The sequence below is a fragment of the Sus scrofa genome, chromosome 3, assembly GCF_054392235.1.
Source record: "Sus scrofa isolate SSC_HxYL_T2T_F1_AM1 chromosome 3, Sscrofa_HxYL_maternal_Yorkshire_Landrace_v2.0, whole genome shotgun sequence".
Lineage (NCBI taxonomy): Eukaryota > Metazoa > Chordata > Mammalia > Artiodactyla > Suidae > Sus > Sus scrofa.
Window position 1 is genome coordinate 94,761,018 of NC_139385.1, and position 24,854 is coordinate 94,785,871.

Consider the following 24,854-nt stretch of genomic DNA (forward strand, 5'->3'; position numbering starts at 1 on the left):
TGGGGGAGTTGAATATTCTTTTCTTCAGTCAGCTGTAAGTAATTACTGCATGGTGTGCTTCTGACTATTACCATAACAGAGCAATTGGACGTGAAGAATGGATAATAGTACGGACATGGAGGTATTTTTAGAATATCAGCAATGAAGCAGGTAACTGGCCTACTCCAGTAGAAACCTTTAAATAAGTTTAGAAGACTTTTTTTCCCTCTTCTCCTTATGACATTTAGCCAGGGTAGAATTTTAAAAAGATCAATCTAATAAATTATTTAAAATAACTTTACAAAGAGGATGCCTGTGATATGTAAATAAGAAGGCAAGGAGGGAGGAAGGAAAAGTCTGAAAAGCCCAGGCGGACAGGAGGCATCTAGCCGACGTTACTGTAACTACATAATCACAGGTTCCTTCCTGCTCCTCTGAGGGTACAGCCTGGATGCGAATCTGCTTGACTGGCTCCCACTGGCTGTTCAGGTGAAAGTGAAAATATTCAAATCAGAGCTGTAACTATGATTGCTGGAGTTGTGGGTTTTCTAAAATTGAGTTAGTCATCCTCGGTGATTTAATGATGCATATCATTTATTTTAAAATATTATTACAGGGGCATTGACTGAGCGGCGCCTTCTTCACAGGACTGGCCATTATGCAATGCGGCGGGGGATGTCAGGGGCGGCGGGCTGAGAGTCTGTCTAACGGCACAACATATGTTCTCAGATGAAAACAGCTTGAGACTTCGATTCAGAAAGCGGTAATTTTGCAAATGCACACAAATATCATTTAAGGAATATTTTCAAAAAAAATTTTTTTGCAGGGTATAGGTCCTTCTTCTGCCTCCCGGCTGCACAGGCCGATGCTGATTTTTCAATTTGCAGGTTTGTTAAGCATCATGGAATGTTTTGGTTCTCAATCAAGAATATTCTTCCCAAGTGGTTCCAAAGTCCTATGCTTGAAAATAAACGCGTGTCCTCTTTGTCTCCTAGCAGCATGCGTTCCAACGCACAATAGCAGCACAGGACAGAGCAAGGCAATGCCTTTGATTGAACTGACCTATAGGTTTTTAACCTGCTACTCTCACGGGCCACAGGCTGGGTGGCCTGCTCTCTCCTTTGGGCGGTGCTGGCGTGGTGAGGAGCCAGGACCCAAGTCTTCCTCCTGGCAGGATTCCTAACCTACCTTGTGGCACACAGGAACTGGGCAGAACACAAGCTGCCTCAGTGCCAATGACCTCGGGGTCCCCCCTGAAAAGAAGAGGCACAGCCGCTGGGACAGGTGGCCATGCTTAACTGATCTCTACCCACCTCTTTGAAATCCTCTGACAAACAAATGTGTGTGAAATAAACACTGTCGCATTTATTTCTCCCGAAAAACCACATTATTGTGTCTGAGCTCCACCAGCCAGCATACTCTGATTCATCTAGACACAGTCCCTTTCTTGCTAAAAGATGCTGCAGTGCAAATTTACAGTCGTGTATTTCACCTGTTTCACTGGTCATTCTCAATTGAAGTCAAGGGCACACCTGTAGAGGTGTTATTGGGACTCCAGGAGAGCAGTAGCTTCTCAGTGTAGCTGGCTTTGATTTACTTTTTTCATGTGTTTGAAAAGAGACTATCTCTTTTTTCCCTTAAGTCTATATAAAGATCAGGGCAAAAGAAAATCTGGCTAATTAAAGGCCAATTTTTAACTACGTTTTTCACATAGGACCAAGATCAATGGCCATTTCTGGAAAAATGCTCAAGACCTCATGATTTAGGGCATGTCAGTGATCAACATCTCTGTTTTTTATTTAGTGACATTTTGAGATTCTTATAAGTGACTTTAGATGCGAGTGCACTGTTCGATGTCATGTGCACACCCCATTTAAACTTGTTCTCCACCGCTATGAATCAGGAACTTCTCAAGTGCATGGGCTGTTGCCTCCATGTCCAAAGGACCTGCACAAAGACTTCCCAGGAAAAGTGTCCCTAATAATCAGGATTGTTGCTATTTTAGATCTATAAAATCCTCTGGGGAGCAAAAAGAATAAGAAGTTTTCCCCAAAAGTGAGATTAAGGGGGAAAAGGAGTCTCCAATTCCTTGATATCTGCAGTTATTTCTCAGAAGCCCCGGGGGAAAGAAATAGCTGGAATTGTTGAAAAGCCAAGTAGTTTTGGAGGCCACCATTTTCTTTCTTTAGGATGTCAGCTGATTCTTCTCTAGTCAAGAATTGTTAGTATTTTCAGGTGTTCCCGTTGAGACAACTTAGCAGGCCAGCACTCCAATCAGAACCAGTGAAAAGGTAAATTATTTATAATTGATTATACATCCCAATATGGATAAACTTTCCAGATTGGTTGAATTCATTTACCCTGTTCATGGGTTATCATGACAACCAGTAGAACTCACAAAAAAAATCATTTTTTTAGCATTTGGTAAATAATCCTCTGAAATGTCCAGTTATATTGTAATGCATATAACAGTGAGAATAACAGAGCTCTAAATAATCTGGCCTCTGCCTACTTCATTGATTTCACTTCCTACCATCACTCCCATGGTCTTATTTTAGTCCCTCCCTCACCCTGAGCTTATCCCTGCCTCGGGTCTTTGCACTGTCTGCTTCCTCTGCCTGGAAGGCATTCAGCCTCTGTTTAAATGCCATCTCTAAAAAAATATTATTTTCAGGGCTGCATGTGGGGCACATGGAGGTTCCCAGGCTAGGGGTCAAATCAGAGCTACAGCTGCCAGCTTATACCACAGGTGCAGCAACACAGAATCTGAGCTGCATCTGTGAGCTACACCACAGCTGATGGCAATGCAAGATCCTTAACCCACTGAGCGAGGCCAGGAATGGAACCCGCTTTCTCATGGATCCTAGTCATATGTGTTGACCTTTGAGCCACGAGGGGAAATCCACCAAGAAACTATTCTTAATAGCTTTTCAGGCATCTTCTAAGTACAATTCTGCTTTATTGTCTTCATAGCATTTACGCTAGCTAATATTTATTTTGTCGGCATGCATGCTGGTTGAACTGTTCTCAGTTCTTGACTCCCTCCCTGCTATAATGTTCATACCATGTGACATGTATCTATGGGTGGAAAGTAACCCTCACCCCATGGATATTAGTCTTAGCCATGTGACTTGTACTGATTCATTAAATGTTGGCAGGTGCAATGAGAACAGAGACTTTAGATATACTGTGTGTCTCGCTTACGTCCTGGTGTTCCTGCCATCCTTTGTAAGAAGAATATGTCATAAGTTGTCACTTTCTGAAGAGGAATGAAGATGGTCTTAGAACAAAACTGAACTTAACCAGAGGCCTAGAACCAAGGCCCCCTCATGACCTGAAGTAGTGAATTTTCAATCATTAGCAAGAAAATAAACACTTATTGTTTGAGCTTCTGAGATTTGAGTCTGGATATGAGGCCTGCCATTCATCATTAAGGTGCCAGTGGCTAGTTAATAAAGAAATTATACCAGAAATGGGCCTCTGCTGTCAAAAATATGTGTCATTTGGTTTAGGATTATGTGGAAAACTATAAAACAGTCTAGTGAGAAGCTGAAAAAACAGCAACCCATCTTATGTAGTAACAAAATATTTGATAAAACTATTGACTGCAATAAGCTAAACACATATATGTACCTCTATAGCATTAGACTAAGAAGTTTTTGAGACAAAGTTCATAGCATGAGCTGGCTGCTATTATCTGCATTTAATGTTACTACAAGAAAGAGATGAGCTTGGAAAAAAAATTGACTGATTTGAAAGCAGGATTGAGGGAAATTAAGGGAACCTAAAAATTCTGGAAATTGTAAGTTTGAAACATTAAACTGTTTCTCACTCTGTCAAGGTGTGGTCGTTAGAACACTGAGATTGTAGGATAAATGCTGGCTGATTACATGTTTGTTTATTGTCTGCCCCCTGGAAATGTAAGCTCTATGAAAATAGAAACTTTTTCTATATTGTTCATGTATGTATTTCAGTGGAAACATTCTAGGGACCTAGGCATTGCACAATACATATTTTTAAAATGAATAAATTTAAAGTATATAGTTAGAGATTACCAATTTAAAATTAGTGATCTATTTGAGCCCTATTTGGGTATATCATTTACTGAAAACTCAAGGTCAAATTCACAGTGGGCAAAGAAAAATGGAATATCTATAGGAAAAGAAGCTATGTGGACTTATTCACAAGAAAGTATTAAAGATCTCTGTGAGTGGTGTTATAGATGGCTGATAGAGAGATAGCTGTTATGATTAGAACAGATAATTTGGCTGAGAAAAGAGAATTATTCTGAGACAATGTCCCGGTTGTCTTTATATCTGTAGCTCCAGCACAAAATGGGTTCTCTTTACGTGTAAGTTCAAACATATTGCATTTTAGAGCTCATAGATGATTTATACCATATTTTGCCTTTAGTTACTGAAGATATTTAAATGACAGCAAATAATGCAGACTTCTGCTTACTTCTTCACTATGCTAAAACTGTAGCTTGTGAGGAGCCTTTGGGGTCAGCCTTGGAGAACACGGCACTCTTCTCTTTCCATAGATGAAAAGGCAGGGACTCTGTAGATATTCTTAACAGAACTTGTCTGTTAGCCATTTATGTTTTCCAAATCAACCCATTTTAATTTCTTATTCTTCCTTAGTAATCCTTCCCTTTAATCCAAACATCCCACCCTGAATTTAAGGCAGTACTTCTAAAAACAGTTTATTTTCCACCCCAGCCCCTACTATGTACCACAAATGGTCCTGAATCCGGGGAATATAACATTTGAGCAAGACAACTTGTTCTTGCTACCAAGATGTCTATCGGAAAAGAAAGGCAAATAATCTGATTATGTTGCTTTAAGGTAAGTGGTACAAGTGAAAAATATATTATGAGAACACAAAGGTAAGGCGTAAAAATGATACTGAGAGGCCAATAAAGAAAAGAATTTGAAATGGAAGTAGCAGATGAAGAAGGCGGATACAGATGTGAGAGAAATTTCCCCAAACATGTTTTTGTTTATGCTGATACCCACTATAATAAGATAAATATCAGTTTATCCTTGACAGAAAATTACATGGATGACCAGATATGCATCTGGTCATTTTTTTTCTAGAAAAAAAAAAAAATAACGGAGAAAGAGGAATTTGTAGTTCTCAAACGTTCTTTCTCAGAGTATGGTATCCAAACCTTGGCACAATCTCAGGAAAAGTGATGAAATGGCAAGAAAGCACAAAACAGCAATTACTCTGGGAAAGAGAAAAGCAAAATCTACTGATTGAAGCAGTTTGTCCACTTGTTGAAAGTGTCTTTTTTTTTAAGGCATTTCCAAGTAGCCAGTAAAGAGAAATTTGAAAGCAAGTGAAGAAATTCTAGAGTATAAAAACAAGACCAAATTGTGTCATAAAGGAGAAAACAGAATGGAATTTGGTCTGTCAAGCAAGGGTGTGAAGGGACAAAGGCTCATCAGAGTCTAGAGAACTTTATAGAAACTCAGACACAAAAAATCTTGTGGGTTGATTGATCAGACAAGATAAGGGGCCCTGAGGCCAAGGGTTCAAGAGTTCATGTGGTCTATTTAAAAGTTTTCTTAGTAGAGGTCATCTTTGAAGACAGCTGGAAAATGTTTGCTTAATTATATTTGTGAAGTAAATGTATATTCCCCAAAGGGCTTGTTTTATGTCCACTTGCTATTTTTTTATCTCTCATATTTGTCAGAACTAAATGGTGCCAATGACAGTAAACGTTAGTATCTGAATGATATTTATCTCCCCTTATCTCATTCCCTTTCTACTCCAAATGCTCTTCCCACCATCCTGGAGAGATATGCAGAGTTGGTGTTCTGAGAGCAAATCTTATTCTAATATTTCCTGAAAAGACCTTGTTTCTCATGTATGTATATGTCTTTTGGGACATATACACTTTTAATAGAAAAGCATGTAATCTCCTAGAGAACTTTTTTTTTTTTTTCTTTTTGCTATTTCTTGGGCCACTCCCGCGGCATATGGAGGTTCCCAGGCTAGGGGTCGAATTGGAGCTGTAGCCACCAGCCTACGCCAGAGCCACAGCAACGCGGGATCAGAGCCACATCTGCAACTTACACCACAGCTCACGGCAATGCCGGATCGTTAACCCACTGAGCAAGGACAGGGACCGAACCCGCAACCTCATGGTTTCTAGTTGGATTCGTTAACCACTGTGCCACGACGGGAACTCCCCTAGAGAACTTTTATTTCAAGGGCCACATTAATAGGAATGCTGTCACATTTCTTCATTAACTGAGATACAAATCATAGAAAATCATAGATAATTCCTTCCCAATCACCAATTCTAATATACAAACTATAAATAATTGTATGTTTCTTTTGACAGGAACAAAGGCAAATCAAAAAATGATGTAAAGAGACAAATACCAAGATTACATCCTCTTCTTTCTTTGAATTTTTTTAATAATCTTGACTTTTCATAATTGTTATTTTACATTGTCTTCCTTTATATATATTTTATCAACAGTGCAAAATGTGGAAGCAACCTAAATGCCCATTAAGAGATGTATGGATGAAGACGCTGTGGTATATGTATGCAATGGAATACTACTCAGTCATAAAAAATATGAAATTTTGCCATTTGCAGCAATATGAATGGACTCAGAGGGCATTATGCAAGTGAGATAAGTCAGAGAAAGACAGATAAGGGACAGTATCACTTATATGAGGAATATAAAATATATGACAAACTAGTGAATATAATGAAAAAGCAGCAGACTCAACAGATATAGAGAACAAGCTAGTTGTTATCAGTGGAGAGAGGAAATAGAGAGCTAGTGGATTAAGACATTAAACTATGAGGTATAAAATAAGCTACAAGGGAGTTCCTGTTGTGGCTCAGCAGTACCAAACCCAAACAGTATCCATGAGGACTTGGGTTCAATTACTGGCCCTGCTCAGTGGGTTAAGGATCCCATGTTGCTGTGACCTGTGATATAAGTTGCAGCTCAGATCTGAAAATGCTGTGGCTGTGGCACCTAGCCTGGGAACTTCCAATATGCCATGGGTGCAGCAGCCACCCCCCCAAAAAAAAGCTACAAGGATATATTGTACCACATGGGCAATCTAGAAAATATTTTTTATAATAACTATAAAAGGAGTATAGACTTTAAACTTTGTGAATCACTGTATTGTACATTTATAACTTATATAATATTATAAATCAACTACACTTCAATTAAAAATAACAAAAATAAAATATAAATGTATATATGTGTGTGTATATATATGTATGTGTGTGTGTGTGTGTGTGTGTGTGTGTATAAAACTGTAAATACATATGGAGGAATAAATTCCCGAAAAGAATGTGCCTCACTGAAACTAGCTTATATGTTTACATACATGGTTGTATTTGATCTTCATAACAATTGGATTGGGTAGCACAGGGGAGGGAGGTAGTCAGTCAGAGAAGAGGATTTAGTCATAAATGCCTGGGTAGAATCTGACTCATTAGTTATAAGATCTAGGGCAAGTCAGTTAAAATCTCTGAGGCTCAGTTTCCATCGTTTATAAAGCAAGTATAATAAACCTACCTTGGGAGTTCCCACCGTGGCTCAACAGTAATGAACCCAACTAGTATCCATGAGGATGCAGGTTTGATCCCTGGCCTTGCTCAGTGGGTTAAGAATCTGGTGTTGCCATGAGCTGTGGTTTAGGTCACAGTTGTGGCTTGGACCCCACATTGCTGTGGCTGTGGCTGGCAGCTATAGCTCTGATTCAACCCCTAGCCTGAGAACCTCTGTATGCCATGGGTGCAGCCCTAAAAAGCAATAAATAAATAAATAAATAAATAAATAAACCCACCTACCTCATAGGCTTGTTGGGGGGACTAAATGAAGGAAAATAAAGGCCTCCATGCATAGGTCTAAATAAATAAGGCTATAATATCAGGTAGAATTAATATGGCGAAGGTGCTACAATTATTTCCCACTTGACTCATAAGAATCCTGAGAGAGAGAGATCAGTTAACAGACCTAAGTGTCCCTACACAAAGGGAAGAGAATCACACTGCTGGGAAAACTTAACTTTTTGAGTGTTTAATAGTCAGAGGCAACTTGTCCCTGGTTACTAGCACTTCTAATCTAAATAAATAAATAAATATGCATTAGAAAAATATGGATTGAAGTCATTTTAAATTTAATTATTAAATGTCTTCTTAACAAATGTGCCAATCTAGTCACAATCTTTCAAAAATGCAGTGAGTCATAGTCAAGAGTGTTGGCAGGGCCCTGAAAGGTCAGACTCAATCTACAGGGTGGCTCACTGCAGTTTCTCCCCCGCTTGCTGGCCAACACTTAGCTAATGACATAATTAAATGGCTATAAAGTTCCATAATTCTTGCTTCTTTAATTAACTCGAGGAAAACCTCTTATCTTCTCAACATAGAAGATACTGCACTTTCACTTTGCTTAAGATTCAAAAAGCTGATGTTCAAGCATCATAACAACTGCAAAGAGCACCGATTATCAAATTATATAATATGAGAATTTGAGTGCAAATGCAAACTTTCAACTAACTACATAAATCACCAGCTTAAACTGGTTCTGTATATCGTGCTGTTGGTTTCCACCAAACGTTGTTCTAGATAACAAATAGCAAAAGTCCAAAGTCTCGAATCAAATCATTCCCTTGAAAATTCTCCTGGACTGAAGAAGTGTAGCACTAAAACATCTCTATAGAAGCTCAAGGCCTTTATGAAGAAAAAATGTGAGCTAAGAAGACACGGAATACACACCGTAAATTTTACAGAAGTTTCTTGAAATCATTTCCATTGTGCTTTTGACCTTCCATTAATTTAACAGCTCTAATTCAAGCAGAAATTGAAATCATCTCACTTAGATGTATAATGGAAGATGGTCACATAAAAGAAACCCAGTGGTGTCACTTAGGTAGGAAGAGGAAGGAAGAGAATTTATATTCTATAAGCTACTCTCATTTCCCATGTGACAAAGGGAAGACCCAGAAATGTCTTTCTTTTCCCCAAGAAAGTGCTCAGGAGGGGGTGAGTTGGGCAGACTGGACTTAGCATTGGGAACTGAGATAAAGGGCAAGATGCTTCCTTAGCTGACACTCTGGGAGGATCTTTCAGGACAGGGGCTGGTTATATTACGTAGCAGAGACTCAAAAAGCATCAGCAAAAACTGAGACAAGTAGAGGTTTCTGAGAGTGCTGGCCAAACAACAGGAGAGCAGGTCCCAAGCCAAATCTGCTGTTGACACCTGCAGAGTGAAGAGGATTCCATCTCTGGAGAGGTCTCACCACAGAGACTTGCAGGGCAGGTGCAGGGCGGGCACTCAAGTACCCCTTCCCTCTGCTTCCAGGGAGACAGAGCAGACTTCTTGGCAGGGATGAGCCTTAGGGTACGGAAGACCTCATGCACAGACATGAGGTCCAAGTTGTCTCTGTCACATGGAGAGCCATGTGTCCTGGTGCAGGCCAGCTTCATCTGGAGGAAGGGAGCCTTTTTGACAATGGTCATCTCAGAAGAGTGGCCTCTTTTATAATTCCTTCTAAGTTTAAGTCTGTATTCACTAGAGCCCTGTTTCTCAGACACTGGGATGCCATCTTGAGAAAGAGAAAAATGGGACTGCAGGGGGCAATCTGAAACAATGAGCCTGTTCCTTAAGAGTGGCACCTTTTCCACAATATTTAACATACTGTGTTGTCAAGACAGGAGTTAAGATCATGATGAGCTCACTCCACCTGGTAAAGAAGATGGCACCATTAAGCCTCTCCCTTGGGAGGGTCCCCTAGTTTTTTCTTTTTTTTAAATTTATTTTTTATTTCTGACTTTTTAAAAATTACAGTTGATTGACAATGTTGTGCTAATTTCTGCTGTATAGCAAAGTGAGCCAGTCACATATAAATACATTGTTTTAATCACATCATTTCCCATCATGTTCTATCCCAAAAGAGTGGACACAGTTCCCTGACCACAGGAGCCTAGGTTTTTCTTAATTGAAGTCTAGTTAATGTATAATACTATATAAGTAACAGGTGTCAATTACAATGATTCACAATTTTTAAAGGTTATACTCCACTTACAGTTATTATAAAATATTTGCTATATTCCCTATGTTGTAAAAAAAAAAAAAAAAAGAAGGAGTATTTTCCTAAAGTGACTAGGTCTTTCAAAAAAGACTCTATAAGCCATCATAACTTGGACTAGATTGAATGTTAAAATGAAAGGAGACCTACAAACCAGAAGTGACTAAAATATTGCTAATGGAATATTAGCTGCTTTTACCATTCAGTGAGGTGGAATTACATGGGACAGATCAGAGTTTCTAGAAATTAAAGGGCAGAACTTACTTTCCGCATATCTGAGCAAAGGATGAAGAAATTTCCAGCTCCATTGCGTGTGTTTGTGTGTGTGTATGTGTGTGTGTGTGTGTGTGTGTAACACAAGACTGGAGGATTCTTAAAGTAATCATGTTTTTTTTTTTTTTTTTTTTATTATTTTCCCACTGTACAGCAAGGGGGTCAGGTCATCCTTAGATGTATACATTGCAGTTACAGTTTTTTCCCCCACCCTTTTTTCTGTTGCGACATGAGTATCTAGACATAGTTCTCAATGCTATTCAGCAGGATCTCCTTATAAATCTATTCTAGGTTGTGTCTGATAAGCCCAAGCTCCCGATCCCTCCCACTTCCTCCCCCTCCCATCAGGCAACCACAAGTCTCTTCTCCAAGTCCATGATTTTCTTTTCTGAGGAGATGTTCATTTGTGCTGGATATTAGATTCCAGTTATAAGTGATATCATATGGTATTTGCCTTTGTCTTTCTGGCTCATTTCACTCAGGATGAGATTCTCTAGTTCCATCCATGTTGCTGCAAATGGCATTATGTCATCCTTTTTTTATGGCTGAGTAGTATTCCATTGTGTATATATACCACATCTTCCGAATCCAATCATCTGTTGATGGACATTTGGATTGTTTCCATGTCCTGGCTATTGTGAATAGGGCTGCAATGAACATGCGGGTGCATGTGTCTCTTTTAAGTAGAGCTTTGTCCGGATAGATGCCCAAGAGTGGGATTGTGGGGTCATATGGAAGTTCTATGTATAGATTTCTAAGGTATCTCCAAACTGTTCTCCATAGTGGCTGTACCAGTTTACATTCCCACCAGCAGTGCAGGAGGGTTCCCTTTTCTCCACAGCCCCTCCAGCACTTGTTATTTGTGGATTTATTAATGATGGCCATTCTGACTGGTGTGAGGTGGTATCTCATGGTAGTTTTGATTTGCATTTCTCTTATAATCAGCGATGTTGAGCATTTTTTCATGTGTTTGTTGGCCATCTGTATATCTTCCTTGGAGAAATGTCTATTCAGGTCTTTTGCCCATTTTTCCATTGATTGATTGGTTTTTTTGCTGTTGAGTTGTATAAGTTGCTTGTATATTCTAGAGATTAAGCCCTTGTCAGTTGCATCATTTGAAACGATTTTCTCCCATTCTGTAAGTTGTCTTTTTGTTTTCTTTTTGGTTTCCTTTGCTGTGCAAAAGCTTTTCAGTTTGATGAGGTCCCATGGGTTTACTTTTGCTCTAATTTCTATTGCTTTGGGAGACTGACCTGAGAAAATATTCATGATGTTGATGTCAGAGAGTGTTTTGCCTATGTTTTCTTCTAGGAGTTTGATGGTGTCCTGTCGTATATTTAAGTCTTTCAGCCATTTTGAGTTTATTTTTGTGCATGGTGTGAGGGTGTGTTCTAGTTTCATTGCTTTGCATGCAGCTGTCCAGGTTTCCCAGCAATGCTTGCTGAATAGACTTTCCTTTTCCCATTTGATGTTCCTGCCTCCTTGAAACAAATGATAATGAAGACACAACCTCTCAAAATCTATGGGATGCTGCGAAAGCAGTGCTCAGAGGGAAATTTATAGCAATCCAGGCCTTTCTCAAAAAAGAAGAAAGATCCCAAATTGACAACTTAACCCTCCACCTAAACGAATTAGAAAAAGAAGAACAAAAAAGTCCTAAAGTCAGCAGAAGGAAGGAAATTATAAAGATCAAAGAAGAAATCAATAAAATAGAGACTCAAAAAACAATAGAGAAAATTAATAAAACCAAGAGCTGGTTCTTTGAAAAGGTGAACAAAATTGACAAACCCCTGGCCAGACTCACTAAAAAGAGGAGAGAAAGAACCCAAATAACCAAAATTATAAATGAAAAAGGAGAAATCACAACGGATACAGCAGAAATACAAAAAACCATAAGAGAATACTATGAACAACTGTATTGCAACAAGTTTGACAATCTGGAAGAAATGGACAATTTTCTAGAATCTTACAGCTTGCCAAAACTGAATCAAGCAGAAACAGACCAACTGAACAGACCGATCACTAGAAATGAAATTGAACAGGTCATAAAATCACTCCCTACAAATAAAAGTCCAGGACCAGATGGCTTCACAGGTGAATTTTATCAAACATATAAAGAGGAATTGGTGCCCATCCTCCTTAAACTCTTTCAAAAGGTTGAAGAAGAAGGAATACTCCCAAAGACATTCTATGAGGCCACCATCACCCTCATTCCAAAACCAGACAGAGATACCACCAAAAAAGAAAACTATCAGCCAATATCATTGATGAATATAGATGCAAAAATTCTCAACAAAATCTTAGCCAACCGAATCCAACAACATATCAAAAAAATTATACACCATGACCAGGTTGGGTTCATCCCAGGTTCACAAGGATGGTTCAACATACGCAAATCAATCAGCATCATACACCACATTAACAAAAAAAAAGGTCAAAAATCATATGATCATCTCAATAGACGCAGAAAAAGCATTTGACAAAGTTCAACATCCATTCATGATCAAGACCCTCGCCAAAGTGGGTATAGAGGGAACATTCCTGAATATAATCAAAGCCATTTATGATAAACCCACAGCAAATATAATCCTCAATGGGGAAAAACTGAAAGCCTTCTCACTCAAATCTGGAACAAGACAGGGATGCCCACTCTCACCACTGCTCTTCAACATAGCTTTGGAAGTCTTAGCCACAGCAATTAGACAAACAAAAGAAATCAAAGGCATCCATATAGGAAGAGAAGAGATCAAACTGTCACTGTATGCAGATGATATGATACTATACCTAGAAAACCCTAAGGACTCAACCCCAAAACTCCTTGAACTGATTAATAAATTCAGCAAAGTGGCAGGATATAAGATTAACATTCAGAAGTCAGTTGCATTTCTGTATACCAGCAATGAAACATTAGAAAAGGAATACAAAAATACGATACCTTTTAAAATTGTACCTCACAAAATCAAATACCTCAGAATACACCTGACCAAAGAGGTAAAGGACCTATATGCCGAGAACTATAAAACTTTAATCAAAGAAATCAAAGAAGATGTAAAGAAATGGAAAGATATTCCATGTTCCTGGATTGGGAAAATCAATATTGTGAAAATGGCCATCCTACCCAAAGCAATCTACAGATTCAATGCAATCCCTATCAAATTACCCATGACATTGTTCACAGAACTAGAACAAACAATCCAAACATTTATATGGAACCACAAAAGACCCAGAATCGGCAAAGCAATCCTGAGAAACAAAAACCAAGCAGGAGGCATAACTCTCCCAGACTTCAAGAAATACTACAAATCCACAGGCATCAAAACAGTGTGGTACTGGTATCAAAACAGACAGACAGACCAATGGAACAGAATAGAGAATCCGGTAATCATGTTTTTTTTTTGCCTGGATAATGAGATTATGGACGTTTATATTTTTGATTTTTCACTTTTCACATCCTTCAGTTTTTCTGCAATGAGCATGTATTAGCTGTTTAAAATCAAAGATGGATATATACTATTTTTAAATCACTTGTTTATATCTTCTAGTTGTTTTTGTCTAAACCCCAACTGTTTTTTAAAAACATGTGAAGTATTTGTTCAGTCAATCCTGTTTTTATAGGTATATAATTTTCTATTTATATGTATTTATATATACATAATTTTTAAACTCATAAATCCTTTCAAGCTTTAACTTTGCTCTATTTCAATCCCTTTATATCAAAGATCATGTTGTATCTTCTTTTTTCTCTTAAAGTTTCAAAATGGCCTTTGGCCAAATGCAATAAAATTTTGCCCTGACCTGACATAAAGAATGGAGTATGTATATGAAAGCACTTGAAAACTTTAAAGGACTTTAAAAAGGCATAGTGGTATTGAGGGTAGGAGGAGGGGGAGGAGGGCCTGAGTGGGAGCGGACACGAGGAAGAAGTAAGCTGTATCTTCACATAGCACAAATTTCAAAGGTCCTTCCTGTATGAATTTGCAAACAGAAGTAAATGGAGTCACTGCCTGACATTCCTGAATGCTCACGGTTATATAACATTATCCCATGGCTGTGACAACATGGTACACCCCTCCAGGTTGACATTTTTCTGCATCCTTTGCTGCTGTTCAGAGCAAGAGACCTTCTTCAGTGGAGTCACAAGTACATGGGAGCTCTTGGTCTCCTCAGGGGGAACCCCAAGGTTGCTTCCTGTATTTATATTGTGAAAAGCTGTCCTATAAATGAGCTCCAATTGGGAAAACTCCTTTAAATCTGGAAACTCTTTCTAGTGTTTGGGTCGTTTGTTGTTTGTTTGATGAGGAAGACCTAGAAATCCCAGAAGGAAAAGAAATTCTAAGAATGTGTTCCAAATTTGGATGGACTTGGAAGCCCTCTCCACATGTAAAAAGATAATCTGTTTGCAAAGGGTCCATCTTCACTGTCCAGGCTCCCCAGTATAAGCCTATAGCAAAATAAGTATGCTTTAATGGTTAAGAGCATATAATGTGGAGTCTGAGGGCAGGGATTCAGATTCCAGCTCTACCACTTATTAGTTATATGACCTCAAAGACATTTCTTCACCTCTCTTTGACTTACATTCCTCATTTAAGTAGGGATTATAACAGAATTTATTTCACAGGGTTCTTGAGAGATTTAAACGCATCAATACATGTGAAGTGCCTACAATGGCTCCTGGTACTCATTAAGTGCCCCATAAATGCTAATTGTTATTATTAAGAAGGAATCCTCGAGAGTGTCCAAACCACCACAAGCCTCTGAGGTTCACATCTTATCCCCTCAAGGAAGATAATCCTGAGAGGCCCTGGAAACTCTGAGAAGGGAATACTTCTCATAGTTCTGCAGAGTTCAAGTACATGTGATGCCTACCAGGCGCCCTGAATCCACGTTGGCAGAAGCAAGGTTGGGTATGTGTTGCATCATCACATTTTCTGGATCCATAGGCTCTGGGGTGACCCTACCATCCTGGAAGTGGTTCTGTGATACACCCATCTGGAACAGGACTCAGTGTCCCGGTCTGATGCCTTCTAGAAAACAAGCACAGGACATGTCTCTTAGCAGGAAACAGTACTGAGTTCACGGATTTCTTATGCTCTCACCATCCTTTTTGAGTACGAATGGCTCTCAAACAGGCATTGAAATAAATGCCATTAGACCACAGAGAAAACCTAGAAAATGTGAGGCTCAAAGGTGGGCTTTTACCTGGAGAGTACTTTTTTTTTTTCCCTTTTCTTTTTTTGTTTGTTTGTTTTTGACCAAAGGAGAAATTACAGCTAGGGAGGAGGAAGCAGAAGAAGAATTCCTGAGTATAGGCGAACATTTCTGCAAAACTAGAGCATTATTTCTAGGATGCCACCAACATGTCCTGGAAGGGCAATTTATACGTGACTCTTGGCTCTTAGGGAGTCCAGCAAAATCTTTAGCTGGCTTAGGTAAATTAATAGGCAATGAAATTGTTCATTAACACATGAGAGTTTTTTAGATGGTATGAAAAGCTGATCAGCTGGCCTAATCCCACACCTCATACCTCTACCCCAAGCCATGTTCATCTCATCAATACATACGTCGGAAAAAGTGTGGGAGTGAGTCCTAAGCCACACTTGCTCTATTTTAGTTCATTCATCAGACACATAGTTCTGGGTGTTTTTCCCTCTGTTAATTCTCCTCTATCCCTGCATCTTCTATGCCCTGCCTCATCTCCCATGACGTCAACTTATTAAATATGTATACTATCATAGGCTCATAGAAACAAGATCATTTCAGATTTGTGTGGGGCAGCATGGATCAGCCTGAATTTCCAGGGTCAGCTCAACCCTCCACCACACATACATTTCCTCCCACTCCAGTGATTGCATTTCATCTTCCATCCATCCAGCTAAGGAGAACAGAGGCTAATTTAGGAGCCTCTTTATGCCTAGATATATTCAGCCAGAAGGGTCACTGTTGATTGATGCAAGACACACTGTCCTCCAAGAGCTGGCCAAGTCCCTGCTGGCCCAGAGAGTAGCAACCAACAGTAACTCACCCTTTAGTGCCTGTGCATTTCTGTGCCTCCAGCTAGAAACAGTCAATAAACACCAGAGGCAACTTATGTTGCCTTAGATCACTAATAAATGCCTCACACCACCACCTCAGAGCCCTTTCACAAAAAAGTATTTCTCTACAGATAGATGCCAAGCCCCAGAGCCAATTATTACAAAAATGCCTCAAAGGCTGGGAGGAAGAGACAGACAGAGAGGGAGAGAGAAGAGGCCCTCCAAAGACAAGAGTTATGTGCTCCCTCCCAATTAAAAAAAAAAATCACTTCCTTTTGTGTTGAGTGCTTCCTCTGAGCCAGGTAACTGGATGAGGCTTAACCTTCATTTCCCATGACTCTGGGACTCAAAAAGCTATAGAGCCCATCTTACAGATGAGGACCCAGAGGCACACAGAATGTAAGTAGCTTCTACTTTCTGCTTTTCCATTCCCCCTAGCTCCCACACAAATAGGTTTCTGGAGGTGGGTTGCAAAGGCAGCTGCTACTTGAGCCTCAGAATATGCCAGTCCTCCCCTAGTGATGATTAAAAGCTCAAGGGTTTGGTTACTCCACAGGCTGCCAGGAACCTGCCCCTACTGTATTCTGTCCATGATCTAGACATTGTTAACACTTCCAGGGCCTTCTATTTTATTTCATAGGTGAGTGTTCAATGTTCTGACGGTTTTCTTTGGGGACCCCAAAGCACTGGGTACTCACTCTGTATATGGCACTGTGATAGGTTCTGTATAGGTTTAAGAGTGAAATGTTACCTTAAGAAGAAAAAGAAAAAGGAAAAGATGGCATGGTCTCAGTCTTCCACAACTATTTTCAACCATGCCATACTCAACAAAGCCAACCCCCGCCAGCCCCTGGGTTAAATGCTATAGGGTTACAGAGAACAAACATGCCTGAGCCATAGATTTGATCAGTTCTTTTCTTTCTTCCTCTGCACTACCTTGATTTCCTAAGGAGTCTATTATCTCTCTTTATGCATAGAAGTCTTAGGCAGATGTCTGAGGCAGAATGAAGCAACTACATTGACCAAATACCTACTTGGCTACCAACTACAGAAAAGCTAATATCTCCACATCCTGAAGAAACCATAGAGCCGGTGACACTGGTTATCATCGGATAGGTTAGAGCTGTCAGTTTCCCACTTCATCATGCTTCTCTCTTGCAAGAACTAAACCACAGACAATCATGAACTTTTGACTTTTTCTCAACCCTCCCTGGAAACACACTGCACATGAACATTAAATACCCAAGATAATTGCTTATTGTAATATCTGCTGCATGAAGGACCCTGGGGATTCTGCCTTCCGTCGCCTCTTACTAAGCTGTTCTGTGGCATTTCTGTGAAGTGAAGAAGCAGACAAGAGCAGCATCCTCTTTTGCAAGAAAGCAGGAAAAACTCTGGGGGTGGTAGATCCAGGCTTGAATTTGGGAATGAGGATCACCACCCCTTTTCTGTTGTGCAGAAAACTGACCTAATCGTTTGAAGCTAATAATCATATGAATGATAATAATATCTTATATTTCTACAGGGCTTCCCTATTTTTCAAGCATGTTCACATCCATGCTTGGCTCCACACACCAAACTATGTTGGTATAAATATTGTGCTATTTTTCTCAATAATAACACATATTTGTGCTTCATTTGTTTGCCACACTCAGAGTAGAAAATACTGCTCTCCCCAGTTTTTATTTATTTATTTGGGCCACATCCGTGGCATATGAAAGTCCCCAGGCTGGGGGCTGAATCAGAGCTATAGCTGCCAGCATACACCACAGCCACAGAAATGCGGGATCCAAGCAGTGTCTGCAGCCTAAACCATAGCTCAAGGCAATGGCAGATCCTTAACCCACTGAGCGAGGCCAGGGATCAAACCCACTCCCCATGGACACTAATCAGGCTTGTTACCACTGAGCCACAATGGGAACTTCTGCTTTCCCCAGTTTGATCAATGAAGAAACTGAGACTTAAAGAGAATCATGTTCTCAGAGTAAAAACCTAGAATGTAAACCCAGGTAATTCTTTGCAAAGTACAGTCTTTATTCCTCTCTAATATTCTTCATGTGATACATGGGGAATCATGGACAAATTAATCATATGTGCTTATCAGCTGTCTGTCCCTCCTCGGGACAGAAGTCACAGCATTGGGTATGAGGCCATGGCCAATGAAACCTTGCCCAAAGCCTTTGTATGGCCTGCAAATCCAGTCTACTTCCCAATGCTAAGCTCCTAGAGAGGGTTTCTGTTGACACGATCTCTGTATGTTTTGTTATGCTTGTTTTTGTTGGCCCAGAGAGCCAGTAGCCAGGGACAGCAGGACCACTGAGCCAAGGGGCGGTCTGTTCACACCCAAGGGACAGAGGCATTTCACTAACTTGCTGCTGCTTAAAAAGGACGGCTGCTGCACAGTCCTGCTCACTCCTGGTTTTGTTATCCCTGCGATAATAAATAAAGGCTCATTCTGCTATGTCCAAAAGGCCCTTTTCAGGAGACCTGCTCTTGCTGGAAGTCTCCCGAGCCTCTTCACCTGATTATAGTCAGATGCTGGGCATCTCACATGAAATTAGAACAAATAACAAAAATGAAAGGAGAGGGGGAAGGAAGAGGAACAAACCAACAAAAATGGTATTCATTTAATGAGAAAAATGGTACCTGAAAACCTCAACTGACACTGGCAGAGACTGTATGTTAGCTCATTTGGGGCTAAAAAGAGCCACAAGTGAGAACTTGAAGGGCTGACAACTCCAGGTCCATTTTGTCTAGAATATTCTGATGCTAAGATGGCCAGGATAAAAAGGCAGATGTTTTAAATCTAGACCTGAACTGTTATGGCTCTAAGACTGGGCTATGATCTCCATGTGGTTCAGTGATGGCATTAGCAAGATATGACGTATAGATCTTGGAAGGTGGTGAGAATACTTGTTCTGTTGTGTCATTTTTCCTCTTACCAAGTCCTGCCAAGGATGAAGTGTCACTTGACCTCAAAATTCCACTCGAGATATGCCCAGAAAGCCCCATCAGAGTGCAAATGGATGGGAAGGCAAGGGATGGATTCTTGTAAAACCTGCACTCGATATGCTCAAATGTCAGTAAGATAGTTTAAAATTAAATGGAAGGATTCATGGCTCAAGATTACAGTATGTCATTACAGACTGATTTCAAACAGAATTCTTATTATTGCATTAAAAACAACTTGACATCAACCAGCACAACCAAGCCCCAGAATCATGTTGGCATCCTTGATACCACTTTACCTAGTTATGCTTTCATCACATTTGCCTGGTATCACTGCTTCACCTAGTTCAGCTTCACTAAATATCACTGGATCCTAGAATAGCATTCAGATGTTTGATGCTGAAAAGACATTTACATTTAATGTGTTTTTCGATCCTATTAGCCAAAGTAATACATTGTACAGTAAAATATATTGTCTTATTACAGGACTCTCCTCATGAAGAAACAATGAGCCCACAGAAACATAAGTCAAATTCTACTGTCTGTCAGTAAAGGAGGGCTCTTCTACAAACTCAAACCCAATTTGGAAAGAATAAGCTGTTCGATGCTAGAGAGTTAACTTATCTCTGCCCAAACTAGTTGCATTTACATAATAAAGGTCATTATTAACAGCAAAGACTCAAGAGAACATAACAGATGATTATCTTAAAAGAGACATTTTTGAACACAGCTTTACAAACACAATTTGGTCAGGTGGCTGTCCCCTCATATCACTCTTCATCTTAATTTCTACTGGCCTGGGCATAAGTGCAACCTTCAAGTCTCAAAAGGAGCTGGTATAACTGGGTCTTTTCTCCAAAATGTGAAAATCCTTTTATTAAAACAAACCATGAACATTCAAGAATGATCAGTAAAACTGTCTCTTAAGACCATTATTTTTGGCTGAGTATTGTTGTGACTGTTTCCATGGCTAAACCATGAACATGTTTTCTGCACAAGCCTAGTCAGCTAGTGGCCTTAATTAACTTTCAAATAAAGAATGCTGCAGTTAACCACTTATTAAATATCCACCACACCAAGTCCGAGTTTTACCCTTCCACACCTCACTTAGTCAAGACACCTCGAAACATTCACAGTGCTGAGTAACTGGTGCTTTAAAAACATGAACACACAGGCTGTGAGGGAAGTTTAGGAAAACCCAGGTAACTTTCATATCCAGACTGAGAGATATAATTTATAAATTGAGGCAATAGGATAAGTCACTCAGAAAGAATAGAATAAACTGTTCTTACCTATTCAAAGGAATTCAACAAATACTTAAGTGCTTGCTTTGTGTTCCAGATACTGAGTATTTTTCCAGATTCCTCGTGTCTAGGAAGTACAGGACAGGGTATATAGAGTTCAGGATATGGTGATGAAGGAAGAGGAAAGTATTTTAAAACAGTATGTCCCCTAGAGAAGGAAGAGAGCCCCTGAAATTCGCCAAGCTAATCTACTCTTAATATGACATGCAAGTAGACTAACCAAGCTCATTTCACCAAGCATTTTATTCATGAAGGAGATGATGCAGTTTGAGATTCAATTGAGTCAGAATTAGTTTTTGTGATTAGCTAGGTTGAGTGGTTAAGGTATAGTAATAATGATATCATTAGTTTTTCTCTCCTCTCTCATACCACACACACACACACACACACACACACACACACACACACCCTTGCCCATATCTCTTTGGATTTGGCTTGTGAATCTTCACAACCTAGAGTTGTCTGTGTTTAAACCTGTGTACACTCTCAGAAAAAGTGAATTCACCTCCTGCTGAAATTCCACTGTGTATAAAATGGTCTTGGAATTTGAAGGAAGGAAAAAAAAAAAAAAAAAAAAAAAAAAACCTTCTACTACAAAGAGAACATGTGAAAAGGCCAAAAGAGAGCATAACTGAAAAAAAATATATAAAAATGCAAATGTTCCTAAACTTCAGCTTTGGCTGGACTGAAGCATAAGTGAGAACTTCAACAAAGCAATAGAAAAAGATGACAGCTCAGAGTTTCAGAAATTTAAGACAGCAGCAGGATTAGACACTTTGGGTTGTCTTCGCACACATTTCTTATGGGAGTTAATTCCATTTGACATGCAAGACCAAAGCAAGATTACAGAGGCATAGCCCCATGGCGAGGTGTATGCTGTAGCTAAAAGCTGGGATTTGAATAATTGTGCAGGCTTACTCCAAGAATCAGGCGAGAACAGAATGAATGGATTATTACAAGGAACTTTGTACATTTTTAACTGCTGGACTTAATAAAATACCCTCTATGTGAGAGTAATGTTATGGTCGTCTGCACTCACTCTAGCTGAAGTTTGTGGTAGGATCCATCAAAAATGAGGAAAAACAGAAGCTGTTTTTTAAAAGAAAGAAAGAAAAGAAAAGAAGGTTGTAATGAATGACTGGTCTGGGTCGTGCCCATATGATTTAGAGAGGAATAGAACATTTGGAAAACTTGAGATCAACCATTCAAGCACTCTTTACCCCCCCACCCCCACCCCCGACCCCCAAAGGTAGAGGGAATTCATTTCCTGTGCAAAGAAGTTTAAGGAAAGTGGAGAGAAGAGTTCAGGGAAAGTGGGCCACAAAAAGGTGGATTTTTATTTCACTATTTCAGCTCGTTAGGGAGGCCATTTGTTACTGAGAAAAATTACTAACCCACACATCATTTTATATATATGTATAAATGTGACCTCTTTCCTTGGAATCTGCAGAAGCACTTGTCTGTAAAAGGCAGGACAAGTAACAGTTCTAAAGGCTTCTCACTGCTTAATTAACTGTCCAGTGAGAATTATTAAAATTCTTTATATAATTCTTATTTAGCACTCATTAAAGTGAAAGATACAAATACTGGACAATACAAGGTTCAGGGAAGCTTTAAGAAAGAAAAGTTTGTCTTGGAATCGCTGAGAATTAGGAAAAACTGCCCATTAACAGTAACCAGGTAGACCTTTCATTTTAAAAGTCACTGATTCAGATCTGAAATGATTTGGTTTGATTTTCTCCCTTAAAATGTTCTTCATCTCCTCTCTTGGTGAGAGCCCATTTCTGACCTTCCTGCAGCTCTTAACCAGCCTACTGGGAGAACAGTCAATCCCAAAAGAGGAGGAAACTGCTCTGGGGCCAAGGCACTGGGGCAGTGCGCCCTCTGCTGGGAGACCGGCCCGCAGTCCGGCTTGGGAAAATCCCCCGAAGATCCCGCCCCTAGGAAGGCAAGAGAGGCAGTTTCCAATTGTGAAAACCTCTATCACGAGTGGCATCTCTCTTCTGTCGTGGCTGAGAGCAGAGATTAGAGGAGGGATGGGAGGGGATGCAAGTGCTTCATTAAACCAGAACTTAAATGCAGCTCTCCTCACAAAACATGTCTGTCAACTTCATCCTGCCATGCAAAATGGCAACAGGAATGATGAACACATTACAAATTTGTAGACCCTAAAATTAAACTCCACCTCATTTATTTCATAGTTCAGCAGGCTGGCGATGGCTGATATTAGAGGCACACATCTTTCCTGATAAGCTCTGTGGTTTCCTTTTGGAGAAGGGATTTTGGTACTCCATGTGGACACACTCAGTCTTCTTGAAACCCCATTTCTGCTTGGTGGAAATAGAAAGAGGAGGTGTCTTACAGTGCTATGCAGAAGGAAGTTTAGAATGCCAGATCTGGGAGGGAAGCCAATGGATGTGTTACCAAAGGAAGATGAAGAGCTTGCCTTCCTGCCCCCCCCCTCCCGACCCTGTGCCTCATCTGCCCCTTGCTACTAGAAGTGTGGCTTACAGACCAGCAGCTCCAGCATCACCTGGGAGCTTGTTAAAGGTGGGAACCCAGGTCCCACCTAGACTTACTGAATCAGATTCTGCATTCAAATAAGATCCTCAGTGATTCCTAAGGACCTTAAACTTGGAGATGCACCCCTGTAGACACTTGGAAAGCTAAACTGCAAGCAAAACCAGAGCACTGAGCTTTGCAAGTTTAAGAAAACTTAGGCAACTTCTGCCTCCTTGGATAAGCAAACCAAAACCCAGAGAAGAGCACAGCTCCTAACACATCTAAGAAGGAAACTTTCATAGCCCTTGACTTGGTCTGCTCTAAAAGCTGGAACACAGCTATCTCAGGCTCTTTGAAGTTAGCCTCACCACATACTACAAAACCAACAGCATGTGGCACCAACACTGCACTGAAGTAGGGGATCATCCCTACGTGGGATGGACTGTGTCTTCTAATCAGCTCTGTACTACTTGCGTAAATTCGGCAGGAATTGACATAGAAATGAGATTCTGATATTCCTTCTATTCACATAATGATTGATGAAGCACATGGGAAAAATAAATTGAATTATGTTATAATCTCCCAGGGAAACATAATTAAGTTGTAAAGCATTCCCATGAAATCCTAAAAGCCTTATATCATCTAGACAGTGACTTCTACTACATGATCAATAATTATATTAATTAAAGATAATTATTTTGATAGGATGGTTTGACTTTGGGACTCTACTTATTCTTAATCTGATGTATTGATTCAATAGTGAAGACTTCTTTGGAGCTAAAACCAGATATAAAGACTTTTTTGCCCCCTACTGAAAGCTTTGTGATACTTATGCTAACTTGCACTAATTTGTAATTTCTGACTACCAATTTAATGCATTTTCATACACTGTGATGGGTAAATTTGTTCAAGATCAACAGAACATTCTATTCCTATGCTTAATGTTATATGTCCTAGAAACAAGTTATCTTCAGCAAGGAATAGATAATATATAAAATCCAATATTCCTTGAACTTTCAAAATTCCAGGCCATCTAATGCATTCTTTGTCTGTGTATATGCAGGAATCCCTAGCACATTCATGGCAGCTCCCGGGTTTACTGAGGTAAAGAATCCCACCTGACATGAACAATGCCCAGAAAGTTGATGTGAGGGTGGACTCTTAAACCTTCAGCATCTTTCTTTGAAAACCTCTGATGGTGAAGCTCAGCCCTAGGACATACATCTGGTAATGCACGTTTTAAGCACCGGCAAAATCTGAGACTTCTTGTTAATTCTCTCTATATACTTTCCAGAGACACTGTCAATGGGTGTGTACCTTCTCACCTTCATAAAGGCCTCAGTAAGCATCAACAGAACCTAAGGAGTGAGACAGAGATGCAAATTGAAAGTAATCATGCAAGGAATCATATAACAAATACACCAGACTTGGATTTTTTGTTTGTTTGTCTAAAGATAACAGCTGTTAATATTATTAACTTTCCTGAGTTCTCTACATTATTCAAAAAAACTTGTTATTTTAACATTTAGGGATACTCACTTGAAAGAATCACAAATAAGGTACCAGGAGTGAAAGAAACCATTACAGTTGCACATTATTTCATCAGAATTTCCCTAAATTATGTGTAAAATATCTTTTTGACTGTATGCTCACTAAGCAAGAGGTTATAGATTTTTCTCTTAATGAAATAGCAAGTATAGTGTTTAAAAGTCAAGACTTAGGAGCCAGTGTACCTAGT

At 39.7% G+C, this 24,854-nt stretch overlaps 1 long non-coding RNA gene across 24 annotated transcripts in view; it reads right to left on the bottom strand.

Annotated features, from left to right (window-relative positions):
- The window catches only part of LOC102159571 (uncharacterized), a 595,399-nt gene that overhangs the window by 24,228 nt on the left and 546,317 nt on the right, over positions 1-24,854 (bottom strand). For 12 of the 24 annotated variants that reach the window (XR_014839756.1, XR_014839749.1, XR_014839750.1 and 9 more), the window contains one exon: positions 15,196-15,353. The exons of 3 other annotated variants lie outside the window; for them this stretch is intronic. This is a non-coding gene — a long non-coding RNA (uncharacterized LOC102159571). Of the gene's footprint in view, positions 1-10,708; positions 14,635-15,195; positions 15,354-20,602; positions 20,682-24,854 lie in introns of those variants that run through there. 9 more of the 24 variants (XR_014839770.1, XR_014839773.1, XR_014839766.1 and 6 more) reach the window with 3 other exon arrangements.